Source organism: Monomorium pharaonis, chromosome 1 (assembly GCF_013373865.1).
Source record: "Monomorium pharaonis isolate MP-MQ-018 chromosome 1, ASM1337386v2, whole genome shotgun sequence".
Taxonomy (NCBI): domain Eukaryota; kingdom Metazoa; phylum Arthropoda; class Insecta; order Hymenoptera; family Formicidae; genus Monomorium; species Monomorium pharaonis.
The window spans coordinates 34,112,402-34,126,807 of record NC_050467.1 but is presented as its reverse complement, the minus strand read 5'-3'; positions in this window follow the sequence as shown (position 1 = coordinate 34,126,807).

Genomic DNA, 14,406 nt, shown 5'->3' with positions numbered 1-14,406 from the left:
AACAATGTAATGTTTTTGAATAAAAATTTTTGAAAAAATTTTTTTGGATTTTTTTTTGTTACTCAATCTTCAAAAAACTCAAAATTGAGTAAAAAGTAAAAAAAAATAAAATTATTGAATTTTAAAAAGATTAGGTCAAATTTAAGGAACAAAGTCTTGTTCCCTTAATTTTTTCAAAATTTCAATCAATCGGTCCGGGGAAACCGCTGAACCAATCGATCTAAAAATTTAGGGGGGTCTTTGGGGTACATTAGACTGTAAAATTTTCTTCTAACCTAAGCTTTTGCCCCAATATTGTCGAAGACACAGTCGATTTACCAAAAAAGGGGAAAATGGCATTTTTTGCTTTTTTTTCACGTTACCGTTTCAGGTGGGATAAAATTTTTTTTTCAATCAACCATGACAGATTTTTGTAGGAAATTTTCTGCAGAAAACGAAACCGCTCGTCAGCTCGCTAGGCGACCAGTAGTTTCAGAGATATCGGCAGTTGAGTGAAAAAGGGTCCTTTTGCATTCAAAATTCGATATCTCGAAGACAAATAGTCGTATCTGACTTCCGAAAAAAGCAAATTGAAGCTGAATGAACAGGCTATGCGACCTATGCATTGGTTTAGCTCGAAAAATTTTTTTCATGCCCGTAGAGCGAAAAAAAGATGTAAAAAATTTTGAAAATTTTTTCTTCGTGCTTTATCCAAGAATTGCATGGCTACCGGTGCTCAGAAAAATTTTTAACCAAAAAATTCTAAAACTAGAGTCTTCAAGCTTCAAAAGCTATGTTTTTTTATTTCCTGTACGACCATTTTTCACTAAAATACAGCCTGTTGAAAATTGGCAAAAAATTTAGAAAATTTTTTTGTTCCTTTAATTTTTGCGAGAAGTGTACATTAAAACTGATAGTTATTGAAATAATTAATTACTTGTTTTCATTAAAAACTGATGACGAAATTTTAATAAGTAATTCAAGACGTAAATCGTTCTTATGTGGTTTGGCTATAGCAGCTAAATCGATTTTAAATGTAGCTGAAGTTCTTTTTCGAGAAAATGCATATTTAAAATATTTGTTAACTTACAGATTTTCGTAAGACCACCTCGAACTGTTCTTTGCAAAAATTAGGAGTCGACATGGCCATAACAATAATCCTAATGTATTACAATTTCAATATGTTATGAAATAAATACTATTACATAATGACATTAAAAGTAGCCAGCCTCTTAATTGCATGGAATTAAATAATCCGATTGGTGCTGTCTTTGATATTACATGGAAACAAAAAAAAAAAGAAAATATGTTTATATTAAACATGAATAATGATACTCTTAATAATATGGAAGAAGAATTATCAGAAGAATTAATAATTCCATCGCACTTAGAAAATATTAGTGAAAATGTAATATATTACACAAGTGGTTATATTGTACGTAAATTACAAAACATAGATTGCTACAATTGTTATGTAAGTTTAACACAAGCACAACAAAAACATAATTATGCACTAGAACCTTTTGCAAAATTTGTACATCATAGTACAAAAGGTAGGTTAATTTATCCATCTGGAAGTGTTTATAAAATATTAATAATAAATACAGAAAAATATATTCGAATAGAAACGTTTAGTTTAACAGACTTAACAAATAAGAATTTTGTTCTCAGAATATTAAATAAAATAAAACAAACATTATCTTTAGATAAGACAATTTTTTCAAATTTATCTTGTGATAATGTAGAATTACTGGAAACATCACACAAAGTAAAACTAATAACTGCAGTAGCTTATAGATACATAAAAATTCGTTTGTATAGTTATTCTAAATTTTATAATCAAGAAATTCTATTACCTATTCGTAAACGTCATCTTCTCACAAAACAAATCCTTTTTTCCCACCAATAAATTCATTTTATTCATTCTTTTAATTTTATTCTAATATACTTTCCACTTTATGTGTTCTTTCAATATTTTATATTATGCCATTTAATTCATAAGTTAATTGCTTTTTTATTAAAAAATATATGTATTTGCATATATAAACCAAAATGTTATTTACATATATATATAAATAATAATCGTTTAAAAACTTTACATTTATTCAATTCTATTTGTTCTTAATAAAATCTCATCAGTAAATAAAACATTGCGGCATTGACTTTGAGTCCAATTCTAATACGTTCTAGCATAGTAAAGACGAGCTTGATGGTGGTATCTGGTTAGCACTGGATCTCGAATTCTGCTGCGTGAATGCAGACCTGCCTCATGTAAACGATTTCTGACAGTTACGTCAGAAATTCGTCTTCCAAAATTTAATCCATCAAGAATTTGACGCGCATTTTGAGCAGGTTCTCGCATGGTAGCATAGATGATTTGACGGTCTTCTCTAGGCGTAGTGATTCGCCTTCGACCAGAACCTTCACGACGATCAAATCTTCCTCTTTGTTCGAAATTTTTCCGAGCACGGAAAACCGCAGAATAATGAATTTGCATTCATTCTGCAACATAACGCATCATATTTTCTTCTTATAGAAGAGCAACAATTTGCGCACGTTGAATTTCAGTTAAATGCTGCGGCATTTTTTATTTAACATAAAATGCAATGCAAATACTGATCTGAGCAGGCTGCTAAAATGGCTGCGAATCTTTGACTTGAAATTGGCGCTATATCAGCTATCCGATATATTTAGATCAGTAAGTACAAATTTCCACCGATGAATTTCAGAGCCGCATGATGTGCAAAATCCGACCGTTGAACTTCCACATGGTGCACATCGAGTCACTCTGATGACGGCGGTATGATTGAGTTAAATACGAATAAAATTAATGTGCAATATCAAACTGATACTCAAAATTCATGTTTTCAAAAAATACCGTATTTATTCGCTAAAATACCTTAAAATGCAATGCAAATTTTAAACTCGCGTGCAATCAACAAAAAACATCGTATCGACATGTTTTTTTTAAATTGCTTAGAAAAGAATGAACTTTAAGAATCTGAATTAATATTAGCAAGATTTTAACGAGAAAGTTGTGCAAAATAATAACAAACTTTTACTTTTTTCAATTAAAAGAAACATGTTTGGTGTTCATGCGATACAAAAACATTACACTTAAAAAATCAAACTTTTGCGTAGGAATTCTCAAAATAGAGTCTTTGTCCTTTAATTTAAAAAAAAAGTACATGTAATTTGGATGATTTTACGCAAAGTTGCATCACTTTGAATATTGCCTAAAAATCGGTCAAAAATTTTGTTTCGTTTTTCTTTTTTGCCCCAGTGTCTATATATATATATATATATATATATATATATATATATATATACATACACAGTACTTAAATTATTTATTAAAGTACTTATATATATATTGCGACGTGAATTCCGATCGCGTCAGCAACTTCGTCGTGCTCACTTTTCTCTATTGGGCGCCAGGCGCAGTAATCCGCGCCGCACAAAACTCCGAACGCACTCAGTACACGCTAATAGCCAGGACTGTGAAGTTAGCCCCCCATTTTTGGATTTCGAAATAATTAATCGGAGTTCCGCTTGCCCTCGCAAGAGTTCTAGAGTTCCCAATCGAATTTTAAAAAAGTTCCGCCGTTTAAAATGAAGAAACTGCAATTTAAAAATGGGGGGGGGAGCTAACTTCACACAGCCCCCCCATTTTTCGAAAAACCAATTTTTTACGGTGGATTCTGAAAGATTTCGGAGAGTTCTCGAGTTCTCTGAGGAGTTCCGGAAAAGTTCTGCTAAAATAACGTTAGAATTTAAAGTTAAAGTTAAAACTAAAATTTTGTCGTAACTTTGCTAATTTTGACTTTAGCGCTTCAAGCCTTAATACATATCAAAAGAACTCGTGCGGGAACCAACGGAACTCCAGCCAGAACTTTAAAATTATGAAAAAAATTTTTTGCTCTTAAACTTAAAAATTTTTCAAAACTTTAAGTGGCTGCATCTTCGTCAATATTCATTTTAGTGCTTAGAGCCTTAAGAGACATTGATAGAACTCATGCGGGGGCCAACGGAACTCCAGCGAGAACTTCGAAATTCTGAAAAAAAATTTTCGCTCGGGGACTTAAAAATTTTTCAAATCTGAATCTTTGTGGCTGCATCTTCGTCAATGTTGACTTTAACACTTCGAGTTTAATTATTTAATTATAAATTTAACTAATGTTTAGTAATATCGTTTAATAATTATATTTTAAGTAATTATTTAAACATTATCTTGGCATTAGACATGTTTAAATAAGACTATTTAGACAATAAGAATATCTAGACAAATTTTTCTTAAAATGTTGACATAATTGTACTTATGATATTGACGATGAAACAAATGGATCAGATGCTGTGTGATGTACATCCATATTAATTGACGTTGCATTAACGTGCTTTATCTTATGTTTATCTACGATCACTCTTTACACTTACTAAGTTGTAAGTAACGGAAAAATTCGACTCCAAATATCTTACGCAATATAATGAAAAATCAAGAAAAGTCTTCTTATGGTAACATAATTTTTGAAAATATTTATATAAAAATTTAATTACATTTAATTAATGTTCAATAATTTTCAGTAATAATTGTTCGAAGCAATTAAATTGTTACAAACTTGAATAATTGAAGTATTCATAGTAATATCTTATACTATTTCTATTAAAAATGTATATTATGTATACCGTTATTTATATAATAAGTAATAATGTGAAAATAGAAAATTAATAATAAATATTTAAAAAACGGAAAAAAATGTTTATTTGTAGACTAAAATAAAGCCTTTTTCATAATAAAAATACACTTATCATATAATCTGATAATAAATTTTCTTTAATGTGAACAAAATAACGATGTAGAATATATAACCATATTCTACTATATACATATTTATATAATAATATAATTAAATAATTAATTAATAATAATAATCTTTATTGCTTTTCTCCCGCGGGGTACAAGCAGATCTCCGCTCCGCTTACATTTTAGCTTATATCTAACTTATAACTACTTTCGCCACTCACATCACATCACACTCACATTCAACGAGAGGGAAAAAGCATTCACACCATCCATCCTCATTCACACATGTAATATAATTAAATATTACAAATAAAAGACATGATCATAAAAAGATTTTATTACAAAAATATACTCGACAATAAAAAATGCTTTACATATACTTTTAAAATGTATTATATCTAAATAAAATTACATTTTTTTAATTAATTAAAAAAGTGCGCCAAATGTCTATATGAAAAGAAAAACGCCATTATGTTATATAAATTTAAGTAATAACATTTTTATTTTACACTTTTCATTTTTCTACGAAATGAATATAAATTATAAATCAGTAAGAATTTGCTTTTTTAAATAAAGCTTATTTTAAATATAAAATGTATTTTCTCTATAAAAATAATATAAAATGCGCTAAATATAAAAACAGACGTTCATAATTATTTATATAAGTGATAAAAATTATTATTACTTTTTAATATTATATCACATTCAATAATATGGTTCCGTATATATTGTAATAATAATAAAGTGTTTTAAGTGTTTTAATTAATTTATTAATATTATATAAAAACAAAAAAACATAATAAAGATAATCTCTTATTGGGAAAAACTTGACGCCGCTATAGAAAATAATAAAAAATTAGTAACAATTATTATTAAAAATTATAAAAACTGTTATAAATAATTTTTTATATATTAATATTACAATAAATTGTAACGTTTTTGTTACTTCTATCCTTTCACTGAAGTATTCTTCTGGTGGAGTACTTTAATATCTAAAATGCTTTTTTCCAATTGGAGGCCCCAAGTCGGCATCTTCTCCTTGCTAAATATTTTTGGAAGCTGAAACTTTGAATGGCTAAATTTGTTAATTTAGAGTTTAGCACTTTGAGCCTTAAAAGACATTGAAAGAACTTGTGCGGGTGCAAAACAGAACTTTTTCGCGAATTAAAAAATTTCTATACTCAAAATTAATGTCAACGTCACAATGTGTAAATTTTTTTGTGAAAATTTGATATTTTTGTTTGTCCCAGTAGGAGTTCTACCAATGACTTTTAAAGCTCGAAGCGTTAAACCAAAGTAACAGATTATTAAAAATAGGTGGTATTAATTATATAAATAAATATTGTCAGATTGGTCACTATAATAATTTATCAATTTACTTTAATTGTTGACAACTCAACTATTTCCATCAGATTATTAAAAAGATCGAAAACTTGAGTAACGTTTAATTAAACTTACCGGATAATCTTCTGGTCACCTGTTGTTGATAAGCACATGAGTTGCAATCATGTCTATCCATTAGAGAATATTTATTATGAACTCTAACGGTAAGATATAAATGCACCCATGCGCATTTGTTCTTTTTTGGGTCTCTCTTTGGGTTTTTGTTCTTTCTCATTCCTTGCGTGTTTAAATACATCCTTGCCATTTTATTAAATATAATAATAATATTACTAACTTTTTACTTAAGTAATAGAATTTTTTAATAAAATTTACTGCGCACAGCGCAGAGTGCATTTCATAAGCACTGCGCAAAACGCAGAATGCATTTTCATAAGCACTGCGCACAACGCAGAATGCATTTTTGTAATCATCACTGCGTATAACACAGAATGCATTGTTACAGTAATTATTATGTACTTTAATATTGTTTTTAGTTTTTTCATTTATTATTTCGAATGTTTTTTTGTGTATTTTTTAAATATTTTTATGTTTATCTTTTTTTATATTTATTTCTTCAGTTTTCCTTTTCCTTTTCTTTCAATTTTTAGTATTTACAATACAATAATTTTAATTATTATTTAATTTATCTTGATATTTTTACATACATTAATACGTGTGGACATATTTCTTCTTTTCCAATGACTATAGATCGCTTTATAGGCATGTTGTTATACATATACCAGTGTAGTCCTGTATATGCAAACGCAACATAATGTCTATCGTTGTATCTTTTTCCACATTTCCTATATGAAACAAGACCTGCCAGAGAGTAGTTATTATTTTCAATTGTAATAGCCTTAATCACATCATCTAATGTATGTTTTCGCTCTTGCACGCCAATTGTTTGTATATAATTTGTATCACTTAAAACACTTGTATCAATAATTATTTGAGGTCCATATGATATATTACAATAAATGGTATTTTTACATTTATGACATGTTGTTTTTTGGCACAAATAATGTTATCGTCAATCGCTTGTTGCAAATTATTGAAACCGTTTCTTAAAATTTCATCAACGTTTATGTTATACGTTGATGATGTATTTTTATAACTGTGACCGCATTTGCTACATTTGTATTTAGTTGTGTAACCCGGAATATTTTTAAATAAACATGCTGTCAAATGCACAACATTACAATTTGCATTAAGTGACAAATTAGTACGCGTGATATGATTTTTTATTAAATTGATATATCCCATAATATTGAGGCTCTTGTACTGTAATCATTTGCAGTAATTTTTCCGCGTTTTAATATATCTATTGCAAATTTCACAAAAATATTTGATGATATAAATGCACTCATATTTGTTTTGTACGTATCGTGCATACCCATACCGTTCCAATTACTTGAAAAATAGAATCAAATGCACACGTTTCACGAATAACTATCTTTCTTTTATCAATAACAGTTGGTTTACATATACAACTATTTTTTTAAATTGGTAGACCTATAGTCTTAGATGTATTACTAAAATCCCAATCGGCGTATGGCGTTAGGTAATTGGGTTTTGATCGTTTGGAAACGTGTGCTTCATGTTTTATAGATGCCTTTCTCTTTATTTCACATCGCCAATTTTCGATTTCATTTAATGAATTTGGCTCTACATTTTCTTTATCTATATTTATAAATAATTCATCCGGATTATTTTGGTTTGAAAATGACTTTGTTGAAGTACTTTCATCAAATAATTCTACTAATGCTTTGTCACTTAAATTTATATTTTTTAAAGACGTTTTTGTGAGTGTCGTCATTGGACATTTCTTTATTTAATTCTGTCTCATTCAAATCAATGTTTTCTTTTGAAAATGTGTTTGAGACTTTGTTTATCAGATATTTTTAGATTTAATTCTGTCTCATTCAAATCCACAATCTCTTTTGAAAGCGTTTTTATGAAATTTTTGTCATCAGACAATTTTACTGTATTCAATTCCGTTTCGTTTAAATCAGTATTGTTCTTTGAATGTGTTTTTGTTAGACTTTCTTCTGCAGACATTTCTGTTGAACTTAATTTTGTTTCATTTAAATCCGTATTATTTAGTATTTTTGTGAGACTTTCTTCTTCAGACATTTTTACTGGACTTAATTCTTTTGCATTCAAATCTTTATCATTAGCAGATGATTTTATTTTGTTCTTTTTTGATGTTTTTGTTGGTTCTGTCGATTCTGTCTTATTCAAATTTACTTTTTTATTGGATAAACCACATGTTATTTTAAGTCTACCATCAAGGTAATCAATATGTTGAAATATAAATTTGTCTATTTGCATGGGTAACTTATTTTAAAAACTCTGGTCTTTAATTTTGCAAATTCAGCTTCAACAAAGGATGATGTGGCAATTGGTAAACCATATTTGCAATACGATCTTATTATTCCTGTCCATAATGGTAAATAACATATAAGATCTTTTTGCGGCTTCAACGTTGTAAAATGCATTTACGACAGTTCCATTTTTGCAAGCAAGGACAGTTCTAACAAATATATCTTCTGCCCAAGTATTCCAACAACCTTCTGTACTAATTTCATTGTCTACGTTTTCGTAATTTTCATCATGTTCGGATTATTAACCGTAACTCCTTTAATCATATTATTAATTTGCATAAGATATATTTCAGATGGTAGCAACAGTGGCGGGTCAATCACACCATCGCCTATATCCTTACTTAATGCTACGACCAGTATATGTTTTAGTAATTCACAAATGTCTTTAAAATTATCCATTTGATATAATTTAGCCAAACATTGTAAGTAAAATTGACGTATTTTTGTCGCTTTACCTCTTAAGCAATCCCATTTAGCAATCATAGCTATAAAATGACTAACATCTAATCTCATATAACATGATGGGATATCCGTATATTTATTATTAACAATTTTATAACATATTTGCAAATAATGATTTAAATCAATACAATTTGCAAGTACGCGTGCAACAGCGATCAAAATTGCCTTTCCAAAATCTATCACAACTGTTCGAAATTTTGGTGCACCATTTCTTACAATTTCCAAAAAGAAGTAGCTTCCCAGTGAACACAATAATATAGCAGCAGTGTAACAGCAATGTAACCGAATATAACAGGTTACGTTACTCTGAAATTACACGTAACTTACATGTAAGTTACAATTTCCGACTCAGCAATATAACATGTTATAATTACATGTTATCTAACCGTTACACAACAGTTACAAAGAAAAATAAAATAAAATAAAAATTTCATTTTTTTAAAATTATTTTTATCAACAGCACATACTACATTTAGAATAAATTTTTATTAATTAATTAAATTTAAATTATGTAATTTTTTATTTTATTCTTACTTGCCGCTGCTAAGTTTGAACCCGGGACCTTAGGATGACGAATCTTGTACTCTACCTGCTACGCCAATTTGACTCATCGATATGGGTACTTGTTATTGTCTACATATACTTATATGTTATAAACTGACGCAACTATATTATTTTTTATAAAAGCAATTAAATTTTGCAAAACACATTAAAAATAAATAGCATTAATTTATTTACTTATTAATTTCATTGTTAAATTTATCTTTTTCCATAACCTTAATAATTTCATGGAAATTGCGATCTATTTAGCACTAATCTTTGAAGCGTTCAAATGATTAATTAGATGGTTAACTATATAGATCATAATTCTAAGAAAAATTGAATAGTATACATTTATTGTTATGTTTTGTTCAGCACATGATAAATTTAGATTTTGTGCATTTTTTGTGCGCAGTAATTGTAGACAAACTGTTATTTTTGAAAACATTATCTTTATAATAATTTTTTTATTATTAAATAGATCTGTCATTCAGGATGTTATAATGTCTGATTTCTGAGTCAACTACGACGCATCGTTCTGTAATAATATTGATACGAACGTGTTATGTTACGATTATACAATTTTTGTTGAATAACTGTAACGCCAAAACGATGTATAACAGCTATATTACTTGCGTATAACAAATATTACGTAACAGATTATTTCCATGTCATATAGCACCTACATATCACAAGAATAACAATGTTAAATTACATGTAACTTCCATGTTACATTGCCGCTATAAAATGTGTTCACTGGGTTTTACCGCTGCATCTTGCTTTGCGGATATCATTTGGAAAGTTGGAAAGTTGCCGTATTTAGATACGCAAACGCATTCATATAAAAATTAATGTGAGGATTTTTTGCCGTTAGGAAGGCGTTATTTCTTTCCTATACTTCCTGTAGCATCTATTGCTAAAAAGCTATTATTATCCTTATAAGCTGTTTTATACATGAGTTGTTGCTTCTAAATTCAATATATACAATAAAATGGATCCATTCCAATATTATGGATAATGCCAGTCAGTCTAATATACTTTGCAGTATATAAATTCTCTATTGGATTAGTATTTTTCAGTTGTAATCGTTTAGCAATTTCTTCTTGTTTTGCTTTGCGCAGAACTGTTGTATCATATAAAATTGGTGGAATATTATCAATAAATTCCATTATTCTGTTGGCTTCCTCATTGTGCCATACGTTAGCGTTTTTATTTCCATCCACCAACTCGTTTGCAATTTTTTCTCGTAATGCACCTCTTAATTATCTTTTCTTAGTGTGCTTGACATCTGAAGAAAAACCGGTAAGCGTGCATTCAAAAATGTCATCATTTCCTTTTTTAGGCTTACTATATAAAAAACCTGTAAGTCTTGCACCACATTCTTTGCAACTGCCTTTAGAATTTACGTAGCATTTAGCATTGCTACTTTCAAATACTTTCACACGCTTAAATGTTAGTGCACATGGTATTTTTGTTTGTTGCCATATGTTATCAGCAAATATGTGGGTCCATTTTCCTGTTTGTAATGACGTATATTTACGTTTATTTTGTCGTTTGCATCTGTATTGCATTTTAGTAGGCTTTGGGTCCACTTTTCTTCTGAAACTATTAATTTGAACTTTATTATTGATTCTTCACGAGTAGAACCATCATTTAAGTTAATTACATTTCAAGAGCTATCGTTATTTGATTCATTGGGTATCTCTGATTCTTTAATAAAATATGCTTTCAATACGGCTTGGCGTATATGATTCCTATCTTTCCATATTATTGTATAAATATGTTTGGGAGTCATACAGGACCCACTATTTATCATAGCCCCAGCAACTTTTTGATAAACAGGATGAGTTGGTGGTAGAACTTTACCATTATCATCTATGGTCTTATATCCTTCGCTGGTTAAGATGTTGATTAATTTTTCAACATCGTACATGTTAAATTTATTTATTTTATATTAATTTATTTGTATTATATCAATTTATTTTATATCAATTTATTTATATTATTTCAGTTTATTTATATTATATCAATTTATTTTATAACTGGTAAATATTCTTATAACTTTTTCTTTTATAATATTTTGGAATAAAAATTGCTGTAAAAAAACCTAAAAAATCTAGAAATTTAAACAAATTAAAAATGACAAATTATAACATTACATAATGTCAATTGGATTACAGATTAGAAATTATAACAATTGAACCGTCATATCTAGATCTTGGACTAATAAATTTATTAAATTTTATAAAATTAAGGTCTAGATATAACGGTCCTATTTTCTTAACTTTTAATACACACACACACGCACGCACGCACGCACGCACGTACACACACACACATATACATATTGTGACGTGACGTTTTTCGCCAGTCACAAGGGTCGGGTGGCCCGACCGGGAAAGGTCATTTGGGGCCGCTTATTACCCCGAGGGGGAGAGCGGCCTCTCCTTTCCTGAGTAATATTTCTTTAGTATTAAGTCACTTAGGTATCCGCCAAGCGGAAGTCGCGATCCGCAGGAGAAGTGGTGTGCCACGACTACCAATTGTAATTAATGGACCAGCCGTCGAGGGAAGGTTAATAAGAAGCATAAACGACCGAGCGGCGGGGCCCCGGACAGCCGGAGGACAGCGAATAAGGGCAAGTATTTACCTACAGTACCGAGGTACGTAGGAAAGTCGAGGGACAAACACTGCCGCTGTATCTTATTATAGAGAAAAGAGCAGCAGTCCGGTGCAGCCTGGGACGACGCCGGGGAAAGAGCATGCGCCCTTACACCCGACGACCAGGGTGAAGGATGGAACCGACAGGAACGTCGTTCCAAGTACGAGACCGATTCGCCGTAATCGAGGTTTGAATGACGCGAGACGCGCAAACCGTATCCGCAAAAGTACCGTCCTTACGTTACAACCGTAGTTTTCGCGAGGGCGAAGAGTCCGAGCGCGGTAAACGGAAAAATACGGCTACCCCGTAATTACGGCGCCCCACCCCGACGCAGGAGGGCGTGGCGAGCATGCGCGCGTACAGCGAGCGGGGGAAAACCAGAGACCGAGGTGTAAGATCGTCCCGACGACAACCGACAGTCTCTCCCGGACAAACGAAGAAGTAAGTCGCAAACCACGGGAGGCTCCGCGAATATTATTCGTGCGATTATTAATTCAAGACAGCTAACGCGAGTCGTGGCGACGCGATTATCAATACGTCGTGCCCCGTCGACACGGATATGCATCGGTGATAGCGCGCCAACGACGAGACGCGACGCGAACGGCTGAGATTCGTAAAATTTTCCCGAACATCGGAAACGCGACGCGCGAAGCGCGGGCGTGATCGATCGTGCGACCGTGTGCGAGAGCGGCCGCAACGATCTGTAACGAATCGTAAAACGACGTGCAACCGTGAGCGAGTGTAACTCGACGAGCCCACGGAAAGCCAGGCGATCGTGTACACCCGATACGCCCAATAAAGATACACACGAAGAGCGAGAGGCGCGAACGACGAGCGAGTGTGCGAGAGAGGGAGTGCGTGCGTGAGCGAGAGGCGAGCGAGGGAGATAGCGCGAGAGTTGTGTACATAGTGAGAAAAGCGAAAATAAAGGTGTCGAAGAATTTCCGAGCCTACGCAGAGTTGTTCAGTTATTTCGAGCGCGACATACCCGCCCCTGCCACGCGAGACGCGTAGCGACCTGCACACGCGTCAGACGCAGCCGAGCGGCCCGGACGAGGCCAAGCGACCTTGACGGTTGGAGGTTAAACCGATCTGGCGACCGTGAGCAGCGCCGAACTTGAGAGGCGCGACTACGAGAGCAAAGAGAAGGAGAGGAAGGACGGACGAGGCGAGCCGGGGGGGGGGGGGCGTGTGAAGACACCAAACGGTAAGTCGTTGTTAATAACGGTGCGACGCGTCGATCCCCGAGCTGACCCGCGAGTGACCGTAATTTCCCGGCATTTCGCGACCAGGCGAGACCCGTCCGGCTACAGTGATAGTGCGAGCGCGATTTGACTTTCTGGTGTCGTCAGGAACCTGTGCACGCGGAAAACCCTCACACGAGAGCGGCGTGGCCTCGGCGTCTTTGGTGAATTCGAGTCCGGTGCTTGAAAAGCCGAGGTTTAGCGACATAATCGGGCAGTACGCTAGTCGTCGACAATCCGTCAGTCGCAAACTCGAAAAGTAGAATCTGCATGCAAACAGATAAAAGGGAGACAATACCACCACTCTACTTCCCGAAATGGCGACCGTGACAGGACGACCCAGTCAGATTCGATGAGCGCGAGTGTCGATAAGACGCGGAAAACGCGAAGACGCGACGGAAAAGTGAAAAACGATCGATAAAATTCGAGAAACGGTCGAGAAACGCGAGACGACGCGTTAAATAGCAAACGTAAACAGTGCGCGCAGAGACAGGTAAACAAGCCGAGTAGAGCGAACGATACGTTCGAAGCGCGAAAAAACTCGATCGGAAACACGACGCGACGAAGAGGCGAGAGCGCGAGCGAGAGCGGAATCTTTCCCGACCTTGGGAGATTCGTGCGACGAAACGCTGTTGCTGAGCGCGAGAGCGCGCGACCGTGAACAAAGAATCGAGAGAGTGACAGAGCGCGGAAAGGAGAAAGAAAGACGCGAGTAACGAACGCGATAGAGACGGGAAAGGTATTGACCCCGAGCGACGTTACGCACGCGCATGTTAGTCGTGGATGCATGAAAAAATTCGCATGCGACTATATATATATATATATATATACGAATATATTTCTGTATGTGTGTTAAAATAAGCGCGAGCACTGTCGTTCCGTACGAGCGGTGATGCAAATCGTACACCGGCGGAACCGACCTGAACGAGAAATAATTAGACGCGACGAGTA